Below are 27,325 nucleotides of genomic sequence, written 5' to 3'. Positions count from 1 at the left end.
ATCAAATATGCCAACCATGGATAACCAATTGTAATAATAATTTGCACAGGGAGCACTTGCTCTTTAGCACTGATCAGCAATGGTAAAGTCCGCAGAGTAGACAAACCAGCAAAAACGAAGCCCAGAACACAATGAAAAATACTGGAGGTTGAGGCAAAAAGACGGAGGAAACCACGCCAAGGATGCCTTTCCATTCTAATTTTATTTCGATAAGGACTTATGATCCTTTTGATGTAAGAGGCATAACTGAGATGACATAGGAACGCCCACTGGCACAGAACGCCTGACATCACTATAGAACTGGATTAGCCAATATTGGATGTGCATTCTCGTACCGCCTTTTCTGGAAGCTGATATCATTTATGTGCGTCAAAATCCAGTCAGATCTGCATATGTGCATTCTAATTGATAAGAGCATTGTATCAATACAGTACTTGCCGGGGTGTAAGACACTTCTATGGCAGATCAGTTTTGCAACCAAATTATACACATGATTTCTCAAAGAACGTCTTTGTGAACTGCTGTAGATGAATGCACGTACTGATTACTTTTATAACCAAGTTAGGTGGTGATTTGCCATTTTGGAAAAAAAACATGTCTGTGAACTCAACATACTATGCAATATTTGCAACACTGTGCTACATGCTTTTCTTTCCCACCATTTTATGGGACATGGCACCGTCCTTCCTAAGTATTTATGTTTCTACAATGATGTATTCATTCCATTCAGTGCTCTCTGCTTACATTTGTGGTGTCGGCCACCACATGCTCTTTGCAAATCCCACTGACAGTGCCAAATCCTTCATTCTGAGGCAGTTTAGCAAGTAACCTTTTATTGCGACTATGGGTGTCATACAACTTTGCATATTTTGTCTGAAACCTTTGCAAACTGAATAACCTGCAACGCATTATATAAAAAAAGCAGCGTTAGTGGACCCTCAACACTTTGATTCCTCACTTCTGGAAGTCCTGCCATGAACCTGGTGTAGAGTGACATGGGGTTGCTGGAGCACAGCCTCCAACTGGTGACTCTATATCTGCTGGTACTGCTCAGGGCTAGATTAATATTATTATGTATGGCACCTATGCTCACCTTCACTGTGTCGGATGTAGTCACTACTCATGTTTGCATTCATTTCAAGAATTCAACCTCAGCCATCACAGAATGCATCCAATATGAATAGTTCATCTCATATTTAAATAGAAATAATGGACGGTGTAGAAGAAGCTAATATAATGGGAGAACCTTCCCATTTGTTTCTTTCCTAGTAGACAGCTGTGCACTAGTTATTATTACTATACACTTCACTTCAACAGTCGTCAAGCTTAAATACGAAAGAATAACCTGAACGACTTGACTGATACACTCATCCTCAAAATCTATTGATCACTTACTCTCTCTCACCTTTTCAGTCCACCCAAAGAGTCCTTCCTACAATATTCCACTTCAATGCCATCACATGACACACTATGACACACAGTTGTGCGCAGTGGTTAATTAAAAAGAAAAAAATATATGAGTGTGTAACCACAAACATTTTCTCAGAAGCCTGTGGCCAGTGCCATTAAAAGGTCAAGGGTCCAAATACCAAGCCTGCAATCTTGATTCCACTTCATGATTCTTTAATACATCACCAGAATCTCACTGCCTCTTTTTCTCACTCTTGCTAGTTGTTTTCATCTTACAGTCTCTCATTGTCACTGTGTTTCTCTTCCTAATTTTCTTTCCACCTTTTGTGTTTTACTCTCTCCTGTTCTGTTGACTTTAATAAGTCAAATAAGTTTCGGTCTCGAACAATACATGCCGGTGGCCCCCCTGCAACCACTGGCACAGATTAAGCACTGTCTGTGTGCAGTTCCTCTTAACCACACCATAATACGCGTATCTCAATTCCAAAACAAGTCACAATACCACAAAAAAGCACCACCCACATATAAGATCCGGAACAACATTACTGCAAAATAGCAATGCAACCATAGACTGAGAGGGGCATATTATCAAGGGGGTTTATCTCCACTTTTTTGGCTTTAAAAGCCAAGAAAGCGGAGATAAAATTATCTCCCTATTACCTAGCTGTCGCTAACACCAGTTAGCGACAGCTAGTAGGAGATAGCGACCATCTTGGGCCCCACTTTGCATGTCAGTGATATTTATCACTAATGACATGCAAAGTGGGCGTGCCAAGATGTTAGCGACTTGAAACAGTCGCTAACATCGCTATCTCCTATTACCAACTTTTGGAGATATTCGCGCTAAGCGCGAATATCTCCAAAAGCTAACACCTGCCCTGAGCAGTTCTTAGCCATGTTATCCAATGGGAGGTGGATAACATGGTTAAGAGTGTTAGCTCGGTAATGCATGAATATCGCTGACTTTTCAGCGATATTCATGCTTTGCGGCCGTTTTTTATCGCATTTGCGATAAACCTTGGTAATACCAAGGTTTATCTGCGGTAAAAATCGCCGCAGCTCAGCGGTAAAATTTTGTCTCTAACCAAGCAATAGCGATAATTATCGCTATTGCTTGGTAATATGCCCCAGAGTCCCTACAAACATCGCCTCACCTCGATAAGAGGCATCACACAATGGAAACTGACAGGACAAAGCCTCTGTGGGAGACTCATTTCGCAAAAAACACACATCATGCTAACCTTGTCTCTAGGCAACTATAAACCTAAGTCACGCTTTAAAACAGAATAATGCAGAGTAGTGCAAATTATGCAGGTTGGAGTGTTTGCTTGGTAGTTTGTGGTGAATTGGTGGTTAATGAGATGTGTATGAGGTTGTTTCTGTTGTGAAGATGCGGGGAGTGTTTGCATGGTCTGGGTATGATTGTGGAGATGGGCAATCTGAGTTGTCGGGTGTGGCACGTGATGGGTATCGTGTAGATACTCACTGTTGCAATTCGTTAAGTGTTTAAGTTTCATCAGGCCAAAGCAGGAAATGACCTTTTCCATGTATGCCCAGGCTCAAACAGGAGACACCTTTATCTATTGTCTGCCTTTTGCTGAGGACACACCAAGTAGTTTATTAAAGAGGGAAGTTAGGGAAGAAATTACAGATGGGAACCAGTGATTTCACTTCCATCGAGATGGATAGGATTTATTTCCCCTTTGTTTCCTGTGTTTGGAGATTGCAAATTTGGTGCCCCAACATTGCTTTGTGAACCGTTATCAAACCACCAAAATGATGCCCAATATAAAATATCCAGTTGAATTTGAGGCTCTGTTACAAGCTAAAATGTTATCTATTTGTACTTTTCACTTTACAAAACACAAAAAGAGCTGGCCACACATTCCCCAAAGAAAAAAAGATTCCCCGTGGCATCAGCATCCTCGTCATAACATGTGTGGTGGTGATCTTTCCCATCGTATTTGCTTTATACATGTGCCAACATCTGTATGGCCTCACTGTGTGCCTCTATCTTAGCCCGCTATGTACCTGGTATTGTATTACTCTCCTCTGACCCCTTGTCCTGTAATTTTGTAATTATTCATGTTCGTTATTCTAACTTGATATCGATATTGCATTTATTACCTGCATTTATTACCTGCCTTCCATCCTTTTGTAAAGCGCTCTGATATCCTTCGGGATCTTGTTCGCGCTATATAAAACAAAAAAAAGGTTTGTTTATAAAAAAAAATAGACTTTCCATACCATTCCACAGTTATACGAACCCACTCTAACGAATAAACAAACTCTCAGTCACATCCTCTCTGATCCTCACTCTCTGAGTACAAAAGAATGTTCAATGATCTGAAAGCACAGCTAACCAACAGTAGCACCTCTAAATAAATGTCTCCTTGACACGTCTTGTGCACATTCATGGCAAACCATTAGAGACTGCATGCCATCACCTGCCACTCAAGCTCCAACTCTTGCTCCAACATACTGCTCATAAAACAAAATAGCCACACTAAAATATCACACTGCTAAAATTGGTTAACCAAAATACAATAAATACACAACCACCAAACATCACCACAAAATCAAAATAAGCACTTTCGCCAAGTATACTCTCACTGTCAGTGCAACCAAAAATTGTATTTAACAACAATCTGCCACATAAAATAAGTCACAGAAAACTAAGCACAAATTATCGAATGATTCACAAGAACACCTCACTCGCACTTTACAACCAGTGGTGTAGTAAGGGGGAGGGTGGAAGGTAGTGCCGGTCTGCCCTGGGCGTCACGTGTTTTGGGGGCAGCAGCCCCCCCTCTTACCTGTGCCTGTTGCGGGGCAGCCGCTGATGAAATCGCCAGCACCCCCCTGCTCTCACACATGGCAAATGCAGGAGCCGCCAGAGTGGCCTTTGGTCTAGCTACGCCACTGATTACAACGCACAGCACTTTAGCATGCAAGATGCACACTGAGCCAACACACATCCTTAACAGATCATGGCACACAGGACTGCATGTGAAAACCCACACCTTGAAACTCTCACAGCACTCACAGAAGCACACTTCGCCAGAGTAGTGGTGAGTCAAAATATAAATATGAACACACCGTACACCATGAATATATAATTTATATAATATATGTGCATTAAAATATTGTTTTTTTCATAATCAAAGTAGATATATACATATTGGACATCAATACATTTAGGTTACAATCTTGGTAGTCTTCAATTGAAGACAAACATAACAAGAATAAGCTCTGAAGTTCCTGAAATTCAACATAGATACAATCATTGTAATCTCCCGTAAAAACAGGCACTGAAGTTGCCAACACTTGTTTCGCGGAAATACCCATCGGCTTTTTCGGGTCTCGGAGCAAGAGAAAGAAAGAGAATATATACATAAGAATAAATGTAAAGCTTGCAATAGCATAATTGCTACAGTATAAAGTACTATGGAAAGACTATGAAAGAACATGAAGACAATATTGAGACAATATTCTTTTCGACTAAAAACAACCTTGTGCAATTGCATCTAAGTGATTTGATTCAGACTTACAGATTTAATAGTTATCTTATCACACTCTTAAAGGCTAAAGGATACATGCCAGATAATCCAGAAGCTTGAAGAAAATTCAAAAAATGGAACAGGTAAGAGCCAGAAAAGAACCACCATTGGAACAGAGTAAGTGAGAGCACAAAACTAAGAAATACTCACTGGGTGCAAGGGTCTTTTCTGGTTCTTACCTGTTCCTGTTTTTCCTTTTTTAGGTTGACCATTCGAGACCTCTTGTATATACTTTAGTATATACTTATATGTGTATGTACTTCGTGGGCTCTGGAGATCAGCTCTAGGACTTGTCTGCTTCCGCTTAGGGACTTTGTTTCTGTTCAACTGCCTCTATTTAACTGTCTTGATAGAAAACAACCAGTAGAGGTCAGTAAAATACCAGAATTGCTTTCTAGTTGTTCAACTGCCTCTATTTAAATGTCTTGATAGAAAACGACCAGTAGAGGTCAGTAAAATACCACAATTGCTTTCTGCTGAGGGATTTTCTTTTTTTAAATTTTTCTGGCAACTGCCTCTATTTAACTTTCTTACTAGAAAATGACTAGCAGAGGTCAGTAAAAAAACAGAATCACTTCAGAATTCTCTAGATTCCAGTCCATAGTAATTGTCTTCCATGAGCACCCGTAGACTATAATATTTGTTTCAAATCTTGTATTTCTTCAAATCATGTATTTTCAGTGATATCACCACCGAAGGCCCTGATTTTATATTAAAACAGATCTTTGGACTATGCCATTTCCCACTGAAAGGCAATATTTCTTCCATGTGTTCCCATATCTGGCATGTCACGCAGTTTGGTGCTTACTTTCCCTCCATGATAAAGAACAGTACATGTTCCAGCACCCAGGCTAATGTGCTGCATAGCTAAATACATATAAGGTCCCAAAAGCGAGTCTGATTGCTTTGCAAATGCTTGTCTTTTTATTTTATAAGTCTGAATCAAACCACTTAGATGCAATTGTACAAGGTAGTTTTAAGTTGAAAAGAATAGTGTTTCGATATTCTGTCTTCATGTTCTTACCATGCTACTTTATCCTGTGGCAAATGTGATATTATAAACTTTACATTTATTGGTATATATATATATATTCTGTTTCTTGGCCCTGAAGAAGCGGATTGGTATTTCCAAGAAACACATGTTGGCCACTTCAGTACTTGTTTTAACAGGAAATTACAAGGATTGTATCTATATTGAACTTCAGAGCATGTTCTTGTTATGTTTTTCTTCAATAAGAGACTACTAAGATTGCAACCCAACAGTATTGATGTCCAATATGTATGTTACAACCTTGAATATGAAAATACTACATTTAAATACAAAGATTCTAAATGAACTATATCTTCTTGGTGTACCATGTGTTCATATTTAGATTTTGACTCCCAACTACTCTTTCTGTTTTTGGATCTAATTTTTGTTAGTTGGATACTTGACATCAGTGGGGGAGTGTGCAGGGCCTTTTCACAGTTTATCCAGTTCGATGTTACCAGAATCGGTGTTTGGTGCATCTCCACCGCTATAAGTCGAACATTAAACTGCACAATGCAACACAGCAAAACCCTTATTAATGTAGCAATAACCATGACACTGAAGCTAGAGGGCACAAACAATATATGAAAAAAGCTCCCATCTTTTAAATAACACTAAGGTGACCCCATAAAAGAAAATGCTACCTCATATACCACGAACAAAGCATGATTCCCTGTTTGTCTCATTCTACGCAGGTGGACTTATTGTTGAACCAAATCTCCAAGCACGCACTTGGTTAAATGTACTCATCAGAAGAAACAACATACTTACCCTCAGCTCCTACCATGCTCACATATTAACTCCCAACTTAAGTTTAAATTGTCCTAAAGTTGAAATTATTCGCTTTCACTTTTAAACTAAAACCCTATAAAATATCTCCCCCTACTCCTTTAAGATGTCTCCAGTAAATAGTCGACATATGCCTATAGTTTGCCAGCCCAATTGCACGCAACCTATATCTCCATTACTAAGAATTAACAACAACAAGATCACACTGGCCAAAAATACAAACAGACAGAGCACTAATTTTGAATCTAGAGGCAGCACTGAAAACATCCAATGACAAAACTTAAACCACACCCAGCTCTTAAACTAAGACCTGCTTGCCCTTGTAAAAATAACCAATTTAACATGGCCACCAACCAAAAGACCACACGTTGCTGTACGCACACCTCTCCACTGTTCATGAATGTAAAATTACTGCAATAATATTTAACAGGCCTTATGATGCCAACATGAAAGGCTTCCCAAGACAGACATTGAATGCTAATCAATGCATGATTAACATTCGCACAGGGTCTGATATGTCTAAAAGGACCGCATTTAGGGGCTCATTAGGATGGAGGATTTTCCGCATCCTTCGGGCCGGCGGAAGCCACCGCCGGCCCGGCGGATGCGGAAAATCCTCTGCGGACCCACCAAAGACCCACCACCAAATTAGGATGGCTGGTGGGTCCTGGTTTCAGTCCGCCGCTTTTCCGCCGCGGTTGGCTTACAACCGCGGCGGAAAAGCTGTAACATGGCTGGCGGTGTCTATCAGACACCGCCAGCCATATTAGGATGGTGTAAAATGTATGCTTTTCCGCGGCGGCTTTTCCACCGTGGAAAAGCATACGGACCTTCACTTCGGGGGCCCGTTGCGGGCCCCCTGGGTGAAGGAGGGTTGGGGGGTGCACATGGGGGGTACCTATGGTACCCCCCTGCATTTGCGTGCACAAAGCAGCAGGCACCGCGCGGTGCCTGCCGCTTTGTGCACGCAAATGCGGTGCATGCATTTTTATTATTGTGGCGGGTGCAGCTTGAAGCTGCACCCGCCGCAATGTTAAAGATAGAGGATGTGACCGCCACCCTGGCGGTCACATTCTAATTGCACTGGAGGGACCGCCGCGGCCCCTGCGGACGGTCCCTCCTCCTCTAGGGTGGCGGACGGACGCAAGTCCGTCCGCCATCCTAATGAGCCCCTAAGTGGTTGAGAGAGTAGGAATCCCTCTGTGAATCTGCAGGGATCCTGTTCCACAAATCATATGGGGCCGTATTTATGAAGGCCTTGCGCCGCCGGTGCGTTACTTTTAAAATGGAAAAAAATGACGCACCGGCGGCGCAAGGCCTTCATAAATAAGGCCCGTGGTGTCTAGCGGTAGAGTCTCAGCTCTCTCCACTGTTGGAAACCTTTGACCAGCATCCCGCCATCCATAGGGCTGTTCGTCAATGCATGCTGGTAGGGCAGTCCTTCTGACGTTCATATTTCCTGTTCGGGTCCTGAGAGAGTTAACAGAAAAGCTACACTGGGGCAGGTCAATTTGATTTTTAGATTTTCAAAAACAACATAATTTTTGGATGGTTTGTTTCTAAAAGACAAACTTTATGCCAGGCAGGACCAAAACAGCCTGGGACCCATTGGTATACTTTTCTGCTTTCTGACCAATAGGCTCAAATGAGCTTCAGCATGGGTGATGGCTGCAGCTGTGAAAGAAACCTCAACACGAGATTCTAAATGCTTGCAGAAACAGTGCTGAATCATTAACATTCATAGTGCAATTCCAGTGCTGTATGTGGACAGCACCAGCAAGCACAGCATGGACAGAAGCAATACACAAAGAACAAGTAAAATACAGATAATCGCTGTTCAATCTTTCATTACGTGCACAGAATAAGTTCAATATGGCTGCAACAGGGCACACTTCACTGGCAGTAGCCAAACTAATATCATCCCTCAAGCAAAACAGGCACATCACAGGGAGCTACTGAGCAAGGATCTTCAGACAGGAGGGGCGTGGCTTGCGCGCCGAGGAGCAATGGCGGATCTGGTGTAAGCTCCGCAAAATCGCGGAACTCTTTCCACTAAGCAAAACCTCTTCTGGCATCTTTCAAGCACCAAACGGCGTTTCCTGCATCCCTGCGATGGTGTGCTCATGCGGACGTGATTCCTGAAGCGTTTCCTGTACTCATTTCGGAGTTTTTGAATGCCGGTGCTTCTGCTGTGACCAAGACGCGGGCGGCCGCCATTTTGTGCCGCTGAGCCCGAGTTTTGCATCGTTATCTCCGTTTCACCAACGGTATGCTCCCCTCACACACAGTCTGTGCGGTGACATTTTATGCCCTTTATTATTGATATTGGTGGTCTTCACTGCCACTCTCATTTTTCCTTTTGCATCGAATACTGCTGTTTCTCCACATCTGTGATATGAACTGCCGCCATTTTGTCTCTCATTGTTCTTTTCTCCTCAACTGAGCCCTCAAATGATTTGCCAGTCACCTAATACTCAGCTCCTCTAATATTTGCTCCTTTACTGCTACAATTATTACAACATGGCTGTTGGTACATTTATTTTTTCCTCATTTCCTGTGACTTTCGGCTGAGTTTTCCTGCGCTATTTTTCATGTGCTCATATTTTTTGTGTGCTATTGCTCTCAACACGTTATGTTGCAGCACAATTACAGCGTCTTTTATATTGGGTGTCAACCTGTCTACGTACCTGCATTCGTCTCTAGTTTATTGAATGAGTCTGATTTTGACGTTTTTCCTTTCAGAGCCTTTCATGACAGCACACATAAGCTCTATGTCTAAGGAGTGCTCCCTCTTGTGAGACTTTGGCACCCCTCCTCTTTTCACTGGATTGCCCTGTTTGAGAATCCTGGTCTGTCTTTTTGTACCCATCGTACCTGGATTGGTGATCTGCTCTATTCCTGTGTTTTCCACCTCAAATATACTTGTGCTCTTATACGACTGGCCCCTTTTACTAGTGACTCTCACTCCATTCCCATTATTTTATTTTTTTGGTCCGTGCTTGCAGTTTTAATATGGCGAGTGACTCTCATTCCGCTCGATCCTCTCTTTCTGGAGTGAAATCCAAAAGGTAGAAAAATGACCCTCCAGCTCCCATTCACTCCTCTCAAAACCCAGTTCTGGACTCGATACTGGATGAGGTCCGTGGCCTTCAGCCTTTTATGTCATCGACCAATGAAAAACGTAAACAAATTGAGGAAAAATGGATTGTTATGGAAAATAAAGTAGCAGACATTGATCAACGAGTTAGTGACCTTCATGACGCCTCTATTAAGATTCCAATTCTAGAGCAAGAAATTCATAAATTAAAAATTCACGCTGAGGACCTTGAAAATCGTAATCGGCGCAATAACCTCCGCTTATATGGTCTGCCAGAAAATATTGAAGGTCCCGATATGATATCTTTTCTTCAAAAATTCCTCCCGGATCTTCTTGACCTTCAATCTTCTACGTCTCCTCTCAACATACAAAGAGCTCATTGTTTAGGTCGCCTTATTTCCACTGCTGCTAAACCGCGAGGCATCATCATGCTCTTCCTTGAATTTACTGACCTGATGCGGGTTTTCAAAGTGGTGAAAACTAAACGTCGTCTCAATTGGTCGGGACATAATATCTTCATATCTCAAGACCTCTCCAATGCAACGAACGCACGTCGTAAAGAATTTCTTGCGTTACGTCCTCAACTAAGACAGCTCAACATCCAGTATGGCATTCTTCATCCTTGTCTCTGCAAGATCACCCATGATGGTCGCTCAAGATCTTTTGATGATCCAAGACAACTCAAACTTTATCTTCAGGGCTTATCACCACATGGAATGGACACTAATGGCTAACCCTACCAATGTTTTTGTCCTGATGCCTCCTGTCTCTTTTTTTTTCTTTTTGCGATTATTCTGTTCTTAACTCTTTTCTCTATTCGGTACTCTTTTCTATGAGGTTTCTCATTTCTACCCTCCTTTTACTTCTAAAGTGATCCGTGCTTCTTGGCGTCACCATGCTCATCTTTTATCGACTTTTTTTCTCCTTACAGGTCGGGTTATTTTTCCTTGACCTGTTCGCTCTCTCTTCTATCCTCCTGTATCTTTTCTTGTTTGTATCTTTTTTCTTCTTCCTCCATACCTCTGTTTTGCTTTTTCCTTTTCCTCTTCCTTCCCTTTCTATTTTTCTCTTCTTTCTCACCTTTCCTCTGCAATCTTTATTATCTGGCAATGTTGGTTTTTTTGTAGTATGTTCTATATGTAATTTTTTTCTGTGTGTGTTCTCCCTTACAGTTATCCCCTTGAGATGTGTCACATCCACTTCTGTTGTACCCTCCCTTACCTCCATCATGTGTAACTTTGTCACGTGGAACGTACGTGGGCTTGGATCTCCAATCAAACGACAAAAGGTACTGTCACATTTACCAAAACTTAATTCACAGATTTCTTTCCTTCAAGAAACTCATTGTAATGATGTTGAATCCCTTAAACTAAAAAGACAATGGGTGGGCCAAGTTTTTTTCCCCTGCTATCCACAAAAAAGAGGGTGTTGCTATACTGTTCCATAAAGCATTGCCGGTTCAGATTTTGTCTTCACAATGTGATTCTGATGGACGATGGGTAATGGCTAACATTGTACTACAAAACAAAACACTAATCCTATTGAATATTCATGGCCCTGTCAAGCCTGACCCCAAATTTTGGTACAACATTAAAATCCTCCTATCCTCACTTGATTGTCCCAATATTGTTGTTGCTGGTGACTTTAACCAATGGTTGGACCCCTTTTCTGATAGATTATCCAAGTGTAAATTTCATCCTGATAAATCCCATAATGCTTTTCAGTCGGCCATTGCCTCGCGTCCATTATATGATGTTTGGAAAACCTGTAATCCTGCTCTCACTGAATTTACTTTTTTTTCGAATGTACATCATACCCGTTCTAGAATTGACTATATTTTGGTTAGTAAATCTCTGCTCCCTTCTATCCTAAAGTCTGAAATTGGTTCTATTTTCATATCAGATCATGCCCCTGTTTATGCTGTTTTTGATTTTACTCATGTCTCCCCTCAATTTAGCCGATGGAAACTTAACACCTTTTTGTTGAATGATACGGTTTTCCTTAAAGAAGCTTCCTCTTTTATTACTGAATTCTTTAATCTTAATGATCCAGCAGATACCTCAGTTTCAAATAATTGGGATGCCTTTAAAGCTGCTTTCCGTGCTTTTGCCATCTCTTTTGTATCAAAGAAAAAGAAACCCACCAGGAAAAAATACGAAGAGCAATTGCGACAAATTAAAAACTTAGAACATATGTACTTTACTTCCCGCTCCTCTAATGCCCTCCATGAACTAATCAAAGCTAAATCTGAACTTAACAAATTGGCTACGACTGATGCATGTCATGTTCTACTTAAGATTAAATCTAAATACCATGGTGGCCAAAATAAAGCGGGAAAACTGCTAGCTAACTATTTAAAGATTAAATCTGAGTGTAAGACTGTTGGCCCAATTCTTAATGAATCTACTAATACACTTGTATCATCGGATAAAGACATTGCTGAAGATTTTCATAACTATTATAAATCGTTGTATACCGATGATACATTCCCCACTGATTTGAACTTAATCACCTTTATTTCAGGTCTTCCCACCCCTGCATCTTCATCTTTATCTGATGAATTTAATGCGCTTGAGAAAGACATTACATCTCAGGAAATAACCAATGCCATTAAAGCCCTAAAGAAATCAAAAGGTCCCGATCAATCAATCAATCATAGCGTTTGTATAGCGCGCTACTCACCCGGAGGGGTCTCAAGGCGCTGGAGGGGGGGGTCTGCTACTGCTCGAAGAGCCAGGTCTTGAGTTGCTTCCTGAAGGAAAGGTGGTCCTGGGTCAGCCGGAGGTGGATGGGGAGGGAGTTCCATGTCTTGGCTGCCAGGTAGGAGAAGGATCTTCCTCCGATGGTGGCTCTGCGGATGCGTGGAACGGCGGCGAAGGTGAGGCTGGTGGAACGTAGCTGGCGGGTGGGGGTGTAGAAGGTTAGGCGGTTGTTGAGGTACCTGGGTCCCAGGTCGTGGAGGGCCTTGTGTGCATGGGTGAGGAGTCTGAACGTAATCCTCTTGCTGATGGGGAGCCAGTGCTGGTCTCTCAGGTGTCCGGAGATGTGGCTGTGTCGGGGGATGTCCAGGATGAGTCGTGCGGAGGCGTTATGGATGCGTTGGAGTCCTTTCTGAAGTTTGGCTGTGGTTCCGGCGTAGAGGGTGTTTCCGTAGTCCAGTCGGCTGGTGACGAGTGCCTGGGTGACCGTCTTCCTGGTTTCGGTGGGGATCCACCGGAAGATCTTTCAGAGCATACGCAGAGTGTTGAAGCACCGATGGATTGTCTGTTGAATTTTACAATGCCTTTAATTCCATTTTTGTCCCTAAACTTCTCCTACTTTTTAATTCGTTTATTGCTGATGCAAAAGCCCCTGGTTCCTTTATGGATTCTCTAATTGTTATTATACCCAAACCTGACAAGGACCATTCCTATTGTAAAAATGTTCGTCCCATATCATTAATTAATTATGATTGTGAAATCTTTGCCAAAATTCTTGCATCTCGACTTGACACTATTATCCCTCTTTTGATTAAGACTGATCAGGTCGGATTCGTGAAGGGCAGACTAGCTTCTGAGAATGCTCGAATGTTTGCTAATGTTATTTCCTATGGCAAAAAATACAAGTATCCCCTCGCTGCTATGTCTTTAGACGCCGAAAAGGCCTTTGATCGTATTAATTGGCAATTTATGTTTCATACTCTTAAATGGTTTGGTTTTGGACCTTCTTTCATTGCCTATGTTAAACTTTTATACTCCTGTCCCGAGCCAACATTTTTGTTAATAATCACTTCTCTCGTTCATTCTCTTTATCTAGAGGTAAGAGACAAGGTTGCCCCCTTTCCCCTTTACTTTTTATCCTATGTCTTGAACCCTTCCTGGAACGCATCCGTATTAATTCCCTAATTGCTGGCTTCAAACTTAACTCTTTAGAAACTAAGTTATCTGCTTATGCAGATGATATACTTGTTTATATGTCTAATCCCGTTGATTCCCTCCCTCACTTTTTAAATGAGGTCCAATTGTATTCCAGTGTTTCTGGATATAAACTTATTCTCTCCATAACTGAAGTATTACCCCTTAACTCTTCTTGTTATCAATTTATGTTCAATGATACTGATTTTGCTTGGTGCCCCTCTAAAATTAAATACCTTGGTATTTGGTTTTCATCTTCCCTTCATGACACACTTAAGTTCACTCTGGATGCTTTATTAAATAAAATTCGGTCACTCCTTCTCCTTTGGTCACCATTGTATCTCTCCTGGTGGGGTAGGTTAGATACTATCAAAATGATGATTGTACCTCATATTTTATATACACTATCCATGATTCCTGTTAAAATTCCTAATACATATTTTTCTAAAATAACTTCACTTTGCACAAAATTTTTGTGGAACAATAAACACCCACAAATTGCCCTGTCTAAGCTCATACGCCCTAAGGAGGAGGGTGGTGTGTGTTTTCTGCATTTTACAGCATATCATTCTGCTTTTTTGATTAAACAATCGTTTTCATTAGTGTATAATTTCGTGGATTGCCCCGTTCCCAAATGGGTTTATTTTGAACGCTCCCTCTTGAAAGATTTTTCTCTTCAACAGATAGTTTTCATGTCAAATTGTACCTTTTTGTCTGCACACCCCATTTTAAAGTATTCCCGAGCTTTGCTATATACTACTTTTCTAAGGACTTTACTCCTCTTCAATGCTTTTTGTCTTCCAGTTTATGGTACAATAAATTTCTCGAATATAAAGGTAAATCATTTTACTATAAATACTGGAAAGAAAAGGGTATTTTTTTTGTTCATCAATTACTGCATGATTTTTCTATTATTCCCTTTTCAACCTTACAGGTTAATTATCAATTACCTGATTCCTTTCTTAAAGAGTATGATATTATTGTTAATACTATACAATCATATCTACTTACTCTCTCCCTCCCTCCTCAAACTCCGTCTATATCCCCTTGCACACCGTTATATTCTCTTTTATCGACCCATAGACCTAAAGCCTCTACTGTATATAGGCTATTAATGTCTAAGGTTGTTGAACATTCTAAATCTCCGATTAAAATTGCATGGGAAACAGATTTATCTGTTTCTTTCCCTGTTAGTACTTGGGACAAGCTGTGGTCTAAATTATTTAAAGTTTCTGCTGCTGCTCGTATAACACAATCTTTGTATGTTATTTATCAAAGAGCACTTATTACTCCTATTACTATCTGTACATTTTCCCCCATAGCTTCCCCATTATGTTGTTCATGTTCCACTGAACGGGGCACGTTAATACATTTACTTTATGAATGTTCTAATGTTTTATCCTTTTGGAATTCTATATGGAATTTTTGCATGTTAATATTTAACTCTAATACTGTTTTAACTCTGCAGAATGTTTTTCTTGGCTACTTATCTCCTGATATAGATGCTGCATTTTTATCTCCTAGATTATTGGACCTTTTTATTGCATTAGCTTTTAAAGTTATTTTATCATCTTGGAAAGATAATTCTAAGATTTCCTTTCTCACTTGGTGGAACTTTATTTGCGATGAACATCGACTTGCTTCTGTCTCCTCTTCTTCTGTTGCCCATAAAATCAAATCAGATCTTCTTTGGCTTCCTTTTACCACTTATCTATCCACTCATTCTCCTGCTCGTTAACTTTCTCTCTTTTCCTTTCCAACGCCATCCAACATGATTTCTTGCCCTTCCCCCTACCTTTTGTTTTACTATCTCTTTTTCTTCTTCTTTTTCTTTCTTCCTCCTTTCCCCTTTTCTCCTCTTTCTTTCTATCCCCTTCTTTTTCCTTCTAATATTATTATGTTGCTCATTTGATATTTTTATGTTTAATTATTTTCTCTATGCTATTTTATGATATTTTATGCTTCACTTGCATTTGTAAAATTTCAATAAAAATTTCTTAAACAAAAAAAAAAAACAGATGCACATTGGGATGCAGCAACACACACATACACACTTTCTATGCACGTCACTCTGGCTTTGTTTCCGTTATCTCTGGTCTGGACTTTATCTTTCCTGCTCCACTTCAAGGTGGGTAAAAAGCACACGGCTGCTCCTCTGCTGGCAGGCCTACAGTGTAAGCCCTCAAGTGGCGGTTCTCCTGGGAGTTCATTCATCAGGGTCAGGACGCCATATGCAACACAGACAGGTTTGCAGTAGAAGTATCCTTAAAGCAAGCTGCCTGCTGAAAAGTACCCTAGCCGACATCTACGCACAGTGACAGCCCTGCATTTTTTTTGTATTCCTTGCCCTTAGAGCAACCCCGCAGTAGCAACTAGGGAAGCCGCTCAGGAGTGAAAAGTGGGATAAGTAATCACCCTATAATGTCAAAAGTTGTGTGATGTCACTTCCATTTTCCTTTTGCATTCTGGCGAATCATCCTCAGCCCTCAATATTGCATTTGAAACGAGCAAGTACTGTACAATGGACATGGCATAAGGAGACAATTAAACATATTAACCGCAGCAAAGTATTTCACTAGAGCATTGTTTGCCAAAGGAGGGAAGGAGAGGCTTTGTAATCCAGGGCGATGAACGTTTGAGAGTTTTAAAATTAATTCAGGCAACCTCTTCACAAAGGCTGCCTGCACAAGAGGACAAACATGCCATTTATACATGCGGCTCTCTGCTATTCCTTTCCCCCCAAAAAATCATAACATATGGCGAGGCCAATAAAGCCCAGTGTGCGTGTTGCAATTTAGCTTTGAGTAAACTGCTGAAAGAGCCGTAATATTGTGAATGTAAAGCTTACGTTTGGGGATTGTGCACCTCTCAGTCCCTTGCATTTCTCAGCATCTCGTTTCACTCGAGTCACATGTGGCCAGACCAGACCCCTGCAAGTCCAACTGTTTTTTTCCTATTTACTCACGTTACTAAGAAACATCAGCAAACGATATGTTATTGCAAATTTGGGAATGACCCCATCCTTGGCACAAAACCAAACTAAACATTTTATTTCACTTTAAAAAAAAACAAAAAGTAATACAGCCAGTAGTTAGGGTTTTGATTGGCAAGATCCTGAGTGGTCTGAGAAGTTCAGCTCCGTGAGGACATATAGAGAGGGGAAATGCAAACAACGTTCATTAAAGAACAGTCAGTAATTCCTTAATAGGAGACCTGGTGACATAAATCCATGCACTCTCTGTTACATTTTGTTCTAAATCTTTTTTTTAATGAGACAGGTTGAGACATTTAAGCTGGGATCAATAGTTCAAATTTGAGAGGTTTGTAATTTTCAATCTATAATAAGGAAATTGCAGCTAACACAGGCCCTGGAAGGAGCAGCCTACATTGAACAGAAATGAAACAGTAGGACTGTATCCTTTAGGGCTGAGTTACTGTTTCTGCTTTTTAAGAACGTAAATTCGTTCCAAAGAAAAGTCATGGCTGGAACATCAGACACAAAATGCTACTGGATCTGTAAGAGTTCAAGGGCATTCAAGCATTCAGTGAGAAAAGATCATGTGAACAATTTTACATGCTGAATCTGAGGATGGCAGAAAAAAAAAATCTGCCAATCAAACATTTAAATTGCTATTAGGTCTCGCTTATAACTGAAAGTGCCTCTTCATTCCCTCATAAGTTTAGACATTCATTAACTCAGCCTTCAAGCACTGTGTTACTCTTCCTTGCACTCGTACATCCTTTAACCCTCTCACTGACTTTCTTTCACCCACTTTCACACCTACAATTCCGCAACAGGACAAAGTAGCCTAATAGAACAGAGGAAAGACTCAAAGGGGCCGTTGAAAGGGAAATAAAAGGAAACTAAAGGTCTGTCTCATCAGTCCATGAACTCAAGCACACATATTTTCAGGTGGGTGTGCACATGTGCTCAGGCAAAATGCCTTCATTCACAGGTAGAAAAGGGCTAACGCATTGGGCAGTGCAGTACGCCATCATAGGGGGAAGCAGAATGTGAATGACACAAGAACAGACAAAAGCGGGTTGACCAAGCCTCTCTCTATCTATATGTATGTATGTAGAGTTTTTGTTTAGTACAAGGGCATAGCCCACAAAAACACCTGCTGGTACTCCAAAGAGGGTCTAGGAAGGATTATCACCGTGCAAATCAACCCTCAGAGAGTGTCATAGGAAGTAATCAACACCAAAAGCCTAGTCTACTGCAGTAACCTGTCTATAGGCTTTAACGCAATTTATTATCAATCCAGTATTAAAGACTTACTGGCTTTAATATCTGATTTAAAAAAAAACTAATTGAATACTATTGCCTTTATTTTAATTTTTCATCATAAATAGATCAGACCTACATCATCTGACAACGTTTCCAACTAGTCAAGTCCATTGCCTTTATCGTAGGCAGATCACTGAATCCAACTAATTTACCATGAGCTTTCTCAAAAGGGAACCATCACGCACATAGCAAAATCACAAATGTGTAAAACTGACAGTTGTCAAAACAATATACAATTCCTGATAAGAAGATCTAACAAGGAGTGTACCAGTACAAGTCTTCTCCCCCCAAGAGCTTATGTGTAAAGCATTTGTGCAGCACTTTAAACAGTAACACAGTGGAAACACATCATAAAAGGAGTCAATAGCACAGTTAGAAAAATAGAGTTATTTCTAATAAATAAAATAAGAACAAGACGACAAAAATCCAATTAGTAGAAACTCAGACATTCAATTGTAAAGATCTTAGTAGAAATAGTGGCAAAAGGCGTAAAGCACCAACTGTAGATATATGGTCGAGGACTGGAAACATTCACAAGTAGATGCTTACCGCAATGGAGCTCAGACTGGCAACAGGGACCTAGTTAGGCCCGGTGAACAAAATACATTCAATCCTGGTTCGCAGAGCGTCGTGAGGTTCTGCGTCAAAGACACGAAATGCAGCCAAAGCATTGGTTCCCGAGAGGCAGCTAGGCTGTGGTGTAAATTAGGCCTAGGCGGTAAACTCCGTTCTGCTCGTGGAATTTGCGGAATTTGGGTAATTGTGCATTCCGCGGAGAACGCGGAATTGACAAATATTCTGCAATCCACGTCTTCACGGAATTTTTTGCTTGTTCGCACTATCAAAATGCGTGTTCGCGAGATATTTCTACCCGAGCACCTAAAACAGCGTTCGCGAACAGGAAAAAAGCATAGCGAACGGGCCGAACAAGCAATTATGAGTGTTCGCTGAACTTTTACGAGCTCTCTGAGATTTTTTACCATTTGGCGGAGCTTTGCGTTACGCAATTACGCAAATTACGCTCACCCCTAGTGTAAATCCTGCTGCGGCATCATCGAAGATTTGTTCGAGGGGGGTAGATGATGCGAAGTCCGGAGTCGATGATCCATCACACAGTCAGGGTAATGCATTGGTTCCGGGGAGCTGTAAGGCTGCCACAAGGGATGCAAGTGCCTGCGCCGAAGATGCATAGAGCAGCTGTGATTCTCATGCTCCCACCTGCTGAGATGCGATGCAGGTCTTTGTGGCATTTCCAATCCACACAGCAGCGCCAAAGCGTCAGTTCTGCTTGGTGTTGCACCATACAGAACAAGAGATGCTTCACTTACACTGGATTCACAGAGGCTGGAAGAGCATCTTAGGCCCACCTCCAAGGGTCCAGGAGTGGGGTGGTGCTGCTTGGTCAGGGTAAACTCACCGGTGGCAGAATCCAGGTGCAGTAGCAAGGTTGTTGGAACATTAGTTCCGGAGGTTCAAGTAAGGAGGCCAGCCAACTAGCCCTTGGAGTCAATTTGAAGTTCTGGGTTTAAGATATGCAGGTCCAGTCCTTCTCAGCCAGGCTAAAGGACAGCAGACAGCAGATAAGTATGGCAAGGCAGCAGCACAGCAAGGCAGTAGTCCAAAGGCAAGCAGTCTGGCAGAGTGGCAGTCCTTCAGCAGCTAAGCAGTCTTTTTTCCTGAGAGAGTATCCACATGTCCAGACGTTTACTAAAAAAGATGGTGTCTGAGGTCCAGTGCTTATACCCAGTTGTGCCTTTGAAGTGGGGGAGAAGCTTTTAGGGGTTTCCCATTGAAGTCTTTAGGCATCCTGCTTCCCCAGTCCTTGCTCCAGATTAACTACTGGGGATATGCAGGAGATATGGGGATATGCAGCCCTTTGTGTCGAGGCAGGACACAGCATATTAACTTGTAAGTGGAGCTGTGCCCAGCTCCTCCTTCGCAGCCGGCCAGTGATGGCCAAGCCAGACACACTTAAGCTTTCTATTGTGTGGATGTCTAGGAGGAATGCACAAAGCTCAACTGTCAGCTACAGCCAGTCATGTGATTCAGGTACAGGCAGTAAAGAGCCAAGGCAGGAAAATGTCAACTTCTAAAAGTGGCAGTTTCAAAATTGTTTTTTAAAATCCGAAATTTACCATAAATTAGGATTTTAAATTGTGATTCCAGAGACACCAAACAATAACTGGTTACCTGCTCCCATGTGGAAAGTACAGCTTATTAAATGTAATAAGGTAACTCCAATGTAAGTGTATGGGAATGGTATGCCTTGCAGTAGTAAAAAGCAAATGTAAGCGGTTTTTACTACCAGGAAATGTAAAAAATAAAATTACATGTTCTACTTTTTAAATACACAGCACTCTACCCTCTGGGCTGTTCAGGGCTTACCTTAAGGGTGACTTATATGTATTAAAAAAGAAGGGTTTGGCAGGTCGAAATGCCAGTTTTAAAACTACACACACAGACTGCAATGGCAAGCCTGAGACAGGTTTCATGGGCTTCTTTAGTGAATTGCACAATAAGTGCTACAGCCCACTTGTCACATTTAATTTATATACCCTGGGTACATGTAGTGCCACTTTTCCAAGGACCTATAAGTAAATTAAATATTCCAATTGGGGATAAGCCAATGTTACCATGTTAAGTTTGCAGAGTCCTAAGGCCAGCAAGAATGAGATCAGAAAAATTGGAGGAGGAAGGCAAAATGTTTGGGGAAGACTACCCTAGATCTGACAGGTCTAACGTTCTCCCCCATCCTTTCAAAGGGAGTGCTAATGACAGGTAATCGGGTGTGGAGAACCTTGAGCTTTTTCCTGACTTCTCACTGGTCTGGCAGGTGGGACAGAACTTAGAGAATGCATCTGTGACTGTCTTCATCTGGGGCCAGTAGAAGGGGGCAACCAGCCCCGCGAAGTTCTTGTCGTTCCCAGATATTCTGTAAAGGGAATGGCATGAGCCAAATCCAGTAAGAATGGCCCTATAACACTGAGGGACCCCCAGTACATGGACTACCCCAGGTCCATGAACCTTAGACTTGCTAGATAGGAGGCCATTCTCCCAATATATAAGGTGATCTCCAGAGGTATCACTTGCTGCTCTAGCCTCAGCTTGGCACCTCAAGCCCTCTAGAGTAGGGGACTTTTTCTGCGATTCAAAGAATTCCTCCCTGGTGGGCCCACCCTCAACTTGCTAACCAGCAAGCTCAGGCAGGTCACCTACGGCAGCAATGTCCTCCCAGTCTAGCTCACGAGCAACCTCCTCAAGTGCTCCATCAACCTGGACTGGGGGAACTTCAGGGGCTTGTTTCCCACACCCCTTGCCCCCAGCTGACCTGGGACATTGTTCCAGGCTCAAATCATCCTTGACTACACTCCGGGTAGCCATGGACCTTGTGGTCATACAGACCCATTCAGGCAAACCCAGCATTTTTAAGCAAGACCTGAGCTCTATCTCCCTCCAGATAGTGTTCTCAAGGTAATTTCCTGACACACAATCTACAGGATTGACAGGGCTCACAGCTACTTTTAGAGAGCCAGAAACCCTCCCCCTAACTCAAAGGAAACCAGAGCCACCGGTAAATGACTCTCACAGTTGTCTGCGACTATGACTTAGCGGAATGTGTTAGGAAGGACCTGCTCTGAGGACCACAGCTGACACCTAACGGTAGTCATGCTGGCTCCTGTCCCTGTTGCCCATTGATGGTGACCTACTACCTGTACTGAGATATATTGGCTGGCATATGGCCTTTTGGCACCATTTCCTTATCCCGTAGGGCCACTTGGGCCACCTTTGTCTGCTCGTCAAAGCTAACAGGGGCCAACTCCTCCCTGAGCACTACATTCACCAACCCAGAAGTCTGCCCACAGGTGGGGGGCTCTGCCCTCTTTGGATGTTTTGGTATCTCCCTTGGAGTGTCCATATTTGTAACACCCAGCATATTAGGGGACAACCCTCCTTTTCTATTTGTAAAAGAATCCCTTTTTCTTGGTTTCAGACCTTGCCAGGTCGAAATTCCAGTTTAAAAACTGCACAGACAGACTGCAATGGCAAGCCTGAGACAGGTTTAGTGGGCTACCTAAGTTGATGTTACAATAAGTGCTACAGGCCCACTTGTGGCATTTAATTCACAGGGCCTGGGTCCATGTAGTGCGACTTTTCTAGGACATTTCTGATCAAAGATAGGGAGGAGGAATTGGTGTCCAATCAGTTCCCCAGATTAGATATCTAAATCAAATGCAGGACAGGACACTTGTAACTACGTTACATTAGGTTTCTTAGATAACCCTCAAAAACGCTATGTTAGTTTTTGTTGCGGTTTATATCGTTTTTCCGCCCCACATAAGCGTTGTGGCATTTATCATTGGGTCATCTAGCGTGCTATATGTCAGTCTCAAGCCTGAGGCAACCTCTGGTGTGGCGTAGTAGTGTTCAGAGATGTGCGCAGATACCCCCACAGTGAAGGTTGTACTTAAAACACAAACGGATGACGGATATAGACAAGAAAATATCGAGAAGACCTACTAATGAAGATAGTATATGTCTGGAGTGTGTTAAAATAATGAGATACTTGGAAGTTTAATAATATCGGCATTTACGCAACAAAATTTAACATAGCGTTTATGAGGGTTATCTAAGAAACCTAATGTAACGTAGTTACAAGTGTCCTGTCCTGCATTTTATTTAGATACTTTTCTAGGACATACAAGTAAATTAAATATTCCAATTGGGGATAAGCTGATGCTACAATGTTAAGTGCTTAGAGTCCTAAAGTCAGCAAAAACGAGATCAGAAAAAATGGAGGAGGAAGGCAAAATGTTTGGGGGAAGACGGCCCTCAGACTGACAGGTCTAACATGTTCTCCCCAGCTGAAATTGGGGGACAACTACGCCGCAAACCCTTGGGAGTTCTCATCTGTCTGAATCTGGAAGTGAATCCTGAACAGGTATTGTCTCAGCTTCTTCAATGTCCAGACAAAAGCAAAGGCCTCCCTTTCAATTGCACTCCCACTCTGTTTTTGTGGGAGTAACCTCCTGCTAATGAATACTATCGGTAGGTCTAGGCCCTCCTCATTTAACTGTGATAAGACAGCCTTTTTGCCATGCTCTGAAGTGTCTGTCTGCACTCTGAACGCATTAAAGAAGTCAGGAGCCTTGAGTACCGGTGCTGTACAGATGGCCTCCTTGGGGGTATCAAAGGCTTTCTGGCAGGCCTATGTCCAGATCACCTTTCTGGGCTGCTTCTTCAAAGCTCAGTCAATGGGGCAATAATGGTGCCATATCCATTAACAAACCTCCTATAGTATCCTGTGAGGCCCAAGAATATCCTCACCTCAGTCTATGTTTTAGGGGGTTGACAGGCCAGGATAGTTTCAATCTGGGCCTGGAGGGGCTGCACCTTGCCTCAACCCACCAGGTGGCCTAGATATACCACAGAACCCTGCCATATATGGCATTTGCTTGCCTTGATTGTTAGGCCCGCTTGCTGCATGGTTTGAAGCACCTCTTGGAGGTGGTAGAGGTGTTTCTCTCAGCTGAGTTGTAGACAGCTGTCATCCAGGTAGGCAGCACAGAATGCCTCCTTCCCAGCCAGGACCCTGTTGACCAACCTCTAAAAGATGACACAGGCATTCTTTAAGCCAAAGGGCGTCAACCTAAACTGGAAGAGGCTCTATGTGGTCAAGAATGCAGTCCTCTCTTTGCCCCCCTCTGTCAGAGCAATCTGCCAGTACTCTGATGTCAGATGAAAAGTACTGAGGAACTTGACAGGCCAAGCCTCTCTACGAGCTCATCACCTCGGGGATGTGATGTGCATCAATCTTCGTGATTTAATTGAGTTCCCTATACTCCACACAGAACCTAAGTTCTGGAGTGGCACCCAGTGGGGCATCCTTCAGTACCAGCACCACAGGGCCTGTCGAGGAACTATTAGAAAGCTCAATTACCCCTAAGTCCAGCATCTTGGAGATCTCCTTCTTGATCGTGGCCTTCACCTTGTCTGACAACCAGTAGATATTATTTTTAACAAGCGGACTGTCTGCAGTGTCAGTTCATGGATGCACAGGTGTGTGAATCCAGGGCTAAGGAAGAACAGAGAGGAAAACTGCCTTGGCAGCTGGCCTCATTCGCTCTGCTGTTCTGGGGTCAGAGTATTGGAGAGGTTGACACCTGCTACTAACCCATCATACTCCTGGGCAGACAGGAGGTCAGAGAGAGGCCCGCTCTCCTCTTTTACTCTCAAAGTTTGACTTGAGGCAGTTCAAAAGGAACACCCTTAAAGAGTTTCTAGGGGTCTTGATATCCACAGGGTAGGTGGACTCCCGCTTCTGTTCCTACACTTAATATGGGCTTGTCCAGTGATCCTGGAGAGCTCTGGGCCCCACTGTCTCAATGACCCACACTTGCTGGCCAGGTTGAAACTTTACCAGAGTGGCCTTCTGGTCATTCCAAAGCTTCATAACCTCTTGACTTGCCTCAATATTGGTTTGTTCTTCTTCCAAAAGCTATGTATCTGGTTGCATATGGCCAGCATGTAGCTGACAACATTGTGAGGGGGGTTTACTGGGAGCTTGATCCCAATCCTTACTGACAAGGCTAAGAGGTCCCACAACAGGGTGCCCATAGAGGAGTTCGAAGGGGCTAAACCCAACCCCCTCTATGGCACCTCCCTGTAGGCCAAGAGAGGGCATTGCAGGGGGATGTCCCACTTCTGCCTCATTGGCTTAGGTAGCCACTTTATCATGCCCTTCACAGTCTTGTTGAATTTTTCCAATAGACCTTTTGTTTGCGGGTGATAGGGTATGACGAACTTATAGGTTACACTTCACTCATCCGAGTTCATGTATGCTGACACAAATGTAATACCTTTGTCAGACACTACCTCATTGGGGAGCCTTACACAGTTAAACATTCCCACCAGGGCCCGGGCCACCTTAGGTGTAGTCACTGACCTCAGAGGGATGGCCTCTGGGTAGTCAGTGGTGTGGTCCACTAAGACCAGGATGGCTCTGTTGCCTAAAGCTTTCTTGGGGTCCATCAGTGTCGATGCCCACCCTTTCAAAGGGAGTGATAATGACAGACAATGGGGTATAGGGAGCCTTGAGCTTTTTTCCTGACTTCCCACTGGCTTGGCAGGTGGGACAGGACTTAGAAAATGCATCTGAAGCTGTCTTCATTGGGGCCAGTAGAAGTGGGCAACAAGCCCAGCGAAGGTCTTGTCTTGCCGGACTACCCCAGGTCCATGAGCCTTAGGCTTGCTATATAAGAGATCATTCTCCCAAAAGATAAGGTGATCTCCGGAGCTATCAACCACTGCCCAGGCATTAGCTTGGCACCTCAAGCCCTCTAGAGTGGTGCACTCTTTCTGAGCTTCGATTAATTCCTCCCTGGTAGGCCCACCCTCAATTGCTAACAAGAAAGCTCTTTCAGGTCACCCAGGGTGGCAATGTCCTCTTCATTTGGCTTAAGTGCTCCCTCATCCTGGACTGGGGGAACTTCAGGGGCTAGTTTCCAACACCCCTTGCCCCCAGCTGACTGGGGCCATTGTTCCAGGCATCCTTGTCTCCACTCCCTTGCACCATTGACCTTGTGGCCAGACTTACCCATCCAGGCAATTCCAACATCTCTAAGTGAGACCTAAGCTCTGCCTCCCTCCAGATAGCGTGTTCCAGGTCATTTCATAACAGACAATCTACAGGATTGGCAGGGCTTATAGTTACTTTTAGAGAGCCTGAAACACCCCTCCCAACTCAAAGAGAACCAGAGCCACCGATAAATGACTCTTACGCTTCTCTGTGACTATGACTAAGTGGAATGTGTTAGGGAGGACCTGCTTTGAGGACTGCAGCTGACACCTTACAGTAGTCCTGCTGTATCTGTGCCCCTCAGAGCCTCCCATCATTGCCCATTGATGGTGTCCTACTACCTGTACTTAGATATATTGGCTGACATATGGCCTTTTGGCACCATTTCTTTAGCCTATAAGGACACTAGGGCCACCTCTGTCTGCTCCTCAAACGCTAACTTGGACCAACTCCTCCCCAAGCACTACACTCACCAATCTAGGTGTCTGTCCACTACTGGGGGGCTCTGACCTCTTGGGACATTTGAAATCTCCCTTAGAGTGCCCACATTTGTAACACCCAGCACATAAGGGGACAAAGCTCCTTTGCGGTTTGTAAAAGAATCCCTTTTTCTTGGATTCAGACTGGAACTGGTTACCACTGTTCGATTGGGAATGTGTTTGTGGTCCTTTAGAGAGCTCCTTACTTTTAAGTAATTTTCCCCCTTTTTCTTCAGGTGGGACAACTGGACACTCTTTTGAAAGTCCCCCCAGATGCCTTTTTTGATACTCTGGTGCTGAGTCAGATGCTGCCTCCTCAGCAAGATTCATGGGGTTAGTCAGGTTGCTGTCGATCAGGTGCTGGTGCAGCTCTGTAAAACAAATATTGATGTAAAACAAATATTGATCATATGCTCCCTGAGAATCAAGTTGTACAGTCCATCATAATATTTGACCATGTTGTTATTCACCCAACCCTTCAGGGCCTTCTTAAAATAGTCCAGGAAATCTACCCAAGACTGACTGGCAAGTTTCTAGCTGTTCCTGAACCTCTGGTGATTCTTTTCTGGGGTCACCCCAAATGTATATAAAAGGATGGCTTTCATGGGGGTGTACCTGGTTTTGTCCTCTACTTCTAGGGTCAGAAGAGTGTCCTTCACCACTAGAGGCATATGCTTCCACAGACCAGCCCCGCTGCGATCTTGTGTACTCTGAGGGTCACCTCATAAGCTCAAAACATGTATCAAAGTCATTCACAGAATTCTCCACCTGAGCAATACTAGCCATATGTACAAGGATCAATCAATCAAAGAATGTACTTAAATTCAATAACAATAGAAAATATTTTCCAATAAGTCTTCTTTATTTCTTCATTTTCTTTCAGTCACTCAGTACCAGTATTTTCATAATATATTGTTCATTGTCTTTACCATGCCAACACGTGTTTCGTCCAGCTATACAGCTAATGGACTTCGTCAGGGCTAGGAACAAATAGAACATACATTTAATTACTATTAGGGAGATCAAAAGTCCTAAGCGATGTTATAAAACTAACTGGTTACAGTGATAAATCCTTAAATGCAATGTAATCCCCCTTATCATAAACAGTGCCAATATCTAGATACCTCATTTCTATTGGCTCAGATTAGCTAAAAAGTGAAGCTAATACATATAGGGGAATACAGTATTTTTTCTTCTTAT

This window comes from Lissotriton helveticus, chromosome 4_1 (genome assembly GCF_964261635.1).
Source record: "Lissotriton helveticus chromosome 4_1, aLisHel1.1, whole genome shotgun sequence".
In the NCBI taxonomy this organism is placed as follows: Eukaryota; Metazoa; Chordata; class Amphibia; order Caudata; family Salamandridae; genus Lissotriton; species Lissotriton helveticus.
Note: the sequence above shows the minus strand (reverse complement) of the source record.